The 3,659-nt window shown below is 39.4% G+C and overlaps 1 long non-coding RNA gene across 1 annotated transcript; it reads right to left on the reverse strand.

The window, feature by feature from the left end:
• Positions 1-287: 287 nt before the first annotated feature.
• LOC120226554 lies at positions 288-1,990 on the reverse strand. Its single transcript, XR_005527049.1, has 3 exons — positions 1,804-1,990; positions 877-1,097; positions 288-412 (listed from the first exon to the last, which is right to left on the reverse strand). It is a non-coding gene; the product is annotated as an uncharacterized LOC120226554 (long non-coding RNA).
• Positions 1,991-3,659: the final 1,669 nt, after the last annotated feature.

The raw sequence follows: 3,659 nt of genomic DNA on the forward strand, positions 1-3,659 counted from the left end.
AAAAAAAAATAAAATATATATACTTATTTTATCTTACATATATTTTGTAGATGATAGCTACATTTATGGTGGCATAGCATAACCTACAGAGTTGTTGAATCACTGTCGTACACCTGAAACTTATGTAATGTGTGGCAACTGTACTTAAATTTAAAAAGAAAAGAAGCACTTACAATGTAAAAATCATTGCTATGAAGGTGAATATATATATATTCACACATATATATACATATATATTTATACACACACAGACAGACACACACACATATATATACACGCACATACACACATATTGGAAGAGAAAACAGGAGGCCATTACATCGGTCCAGGCAAGCAACGATGAGAATGAGTAACTTATGAGATGCTGTGTTGCCATAAAATGCAAATTCTCATCTTCCTCTAAACAGCTTATCTGTAACATGTTCAAGACGTGTATTTAGTTTCATAATTCATTATAAGTAGAAAGGATCTCTAGGTGTTGTTCACCAATACTGTTAGTGAATTTGTGCTCATCCCACACTCCTGCCCGTCTCCCTCATGCACAGAACATGCATTTGCTGACAGCGAGGAGTAGAGCATGGCCGTGGAAAGTGGAGGACGGCCACTGACCCGTGCCGCCACCCCCCTCATCCACATGGCCATTCTGCCCTTCTCCCACTGGCTCACTTAACCAGGCAACGTGATTGTTATGCCTGGCTGACTTCACATCCTGCTAGCTAGGACATACTAAAAACCTGACTTCAACTCAAACCCTCTTAATCCAGATGCTCTATGATGTTTCTCCCCAGATTGGGTGCAATTTGGGTCAGTCCTAGGTTGTGATGACATTTTTCACTCTTCTAAGATTATGAGTTAATCTATCCATGGCAGACTCACCTGAAGCCCTTTGTCGTTTTTCCAGATAACCTTTCAGAGCATTCTAGGCTTGTCATTTCCTATTTGACCATGTTTTATATACATATTTCATGTTGAGTTTCTATAGCACACCTTCAAATCTTGAATTCTTAAATGTTCCTTCACTTCCTTCACTTCCTATGAACTTTCTAGTTCATAAACAAAATTATTCCACAGACTGTTTAGGACATGGCTACCTTTGCCTGTATAGTTACCAAAAAAAGGAACACAGGAATTTGACTTTTTTCTCTTACAAATCTATACCCCTCCCTAAGGTTAATTATAGATCCTACTCTTTTAGAAACCTGAGCAATGAATCTCTTTCACCTCAAAAATTTTCCTATGATAGGGGCACCTGGGTGGCTCGGTCAGTTAAGTGTCTGACTTCAGCTCGGGTCATGATCTCACAGCTTATGAGATCAAGCCCCTCATCAGGCTCTGTGTTGTCAGTGCAGAGCCTGCCACAGATCCTCTGTCTCCCCCTCTCTCTGTCCCTCCCCTCCTCACGGTCACTCTCTCAAAAATAAATAAATATTTGAGGGGCGCCTGGGTGGCTCAGTCGGTTAAGCGGCCGACTTTCGCTCAGGTCATGATCTCGCGGTTCGTGGGTTCGAGCCCCGCGTCGGGCTCTGTGCTGACAGCCAGCTCAGAGCCTGGAGCCTGTTTCAGAGTCTGTATCTCCCTCTCTCTCTGACCCCCCTGCTCACTCTCTCTCTCTCTCTCTCTCTCTCAAAAATAAATAAACATTAAAAAGAAATTTTTAAAAATTTAAGGGAAATTAAGTTTAAGGGTTAAATTTAAATTTAAGCATTAAATTTAATATGAGGGAAAACAAAAACGGAAAGGAAGTAATGAATGCAGATGCTGTGGGAGAGGCAGAGCGTTGCCTTCATGGAGGTCATTAATTACCTTCACCGAATTTTTCTGGCTTTCCTCACTCTCTGGGAGTTGAAAGTATGACACATCCCGGTCTTGCGTTTTGTGTGCCACATGACTAGTGCTGGCCAATGAGTTGTGAGAGAACATGATGACGTGGCTTCCGAGCCAGAGCATTTAATCCCCACCCCTATGAGCTCTTTCCTCCTGGCATCATCGTGGCTGCGTTCAAGGGAGTGATTGTTGCATCAGCTTGGGCACCTAAGTGACTATAATGAGCTAAGAGCCCCTGCCGACTTACAATGACATGGAAAGAAATAAGCTTTGTTGAGCTAAACAGCTGGGATTTTAGAGCTACTTGTTACCTCAGTATAACCTGATCTAGCCTTTCTGATAACATTTGTGTTTGTCTCTTGTGTCCAGATTGCGTTAACAAAGTAAAAATAATGCTACTTTACTTCCCATAAGCAAGATCAACCAGCCTGGCAGAAATCCACGAAATATTTGCACAAACATTTGTACCCATATAGGGGATACGACCATATTATATTCAAACCTCACTAATTTTCCAGCATCTATTGCTTTTTATGAATTTTCCAAAGTTTTTTTGTTGGCTCTTTCCTCCAATAGAGTTATCATTAACATAATTATTTCATTGAAACTATTTGTTTTCTTCTTTTTAACTTTGTACATATAAAAGCTTAGAATGAACTATGTGAATCGAATGGCCAATTTGCACATCAATGCAACCTAACCAGATTAGTCATGAGGTATATTAATTATTCTACCAAAGAATTCTACTGTAGAAATAGAAAAAGAAAATAGAAGTGAGAATTATAATAATATTTATGATGCAATATAAGTAACTTTTTGCCACACAATTAAAGTCATTTTGTGGGGCACCTGGGTGGCTCAGTTGGTTAAACATCCAGTCCTTGATCTCAGCTCAGTTCTTGATGTTGGGGTCAGGAACTCAAGCCGCACATTAGGCTCCATGCCAGGGTTGAAGCCTATTTCATAAATAAATAAATAAATAATAAATAAATAAATAAAGTTATTCTGTACCAGATGGCTTCCAATGGCTCTGGAATGGAATTGCAAAACTAGCAAGGGTTTATTTTTAATTCCTATCTTTGAAAATATAAAAATAGATGTAGCTTAAGGAAAGTATTATCGGTTATTGTATTATCAGGACAAGCAAAGCTAGAATACACGTAGTCCTAGATTCACGTCTGAGTTTAGATTTCCTCATCTGCAAAATGAGAGGAAATATATGCTAATATGCTGTCTCCCCTTCTCAAGAAATAAACAAGAACGAATAAGGGAAGAACTATAAACCTTCTGGCAATGCGGAAGTTGTTGTATAGGAACCAAACTGAATTACCCGCTTAAGGAGTTTGAAGTTCAGCCTAGATAAGGAAGGCTCAGAGTGACATGGTGGGGAGTTAAAATGAGGAGAACACAGTCAGATTCTTAAAAAGAAATCTCTTGCTATACATCCTAGGATCCACAGCCTTCTGAAGGAACCAGCCACCGTATCTTTGTCACTTAACTTTTTTTAATCTGAACTGACAGATCACTAGAGAATAACTGTAGAGAATAATCCCACAGTGGCAGAGGGGATGGATTAAATCAACCATGAAAATAAGCACTGGCCCATGTGTCTATAGCCTAAAAGAAATCTGAGTGACCATAGTGCTGTGTTTAAACCAGGCACAGTATCCGCTGAATTGCCTGTAATATTTTCTCCTGCGAATGTTCATTTGAAGGGAAAAGGCAAATGCTGAGGCTTTGAAAGCCAGTGTTACATCTTGCTCTGTCTGATAAATGTAAAGAATTATGTTGTTATTTTATTAGCAAAGGAACATAAAATGAACATCAATGAGCAT

Source organism: Hyaena hyaena, unplaced genomic scaffold (assembly GCF_003009895.1).
Source record: "Hyaena hyaena isolate Hyena2069 unplaced genomic scaffold, ASM300989v1 scaffold_1738, whole genome shotgun sequence".
Lineage (NCBI taxonomy): Eukaryota > Metazoa > Chordata > Mammalia > Carnivora > Hyaenidae > Hyaena > Hyaena hyaena.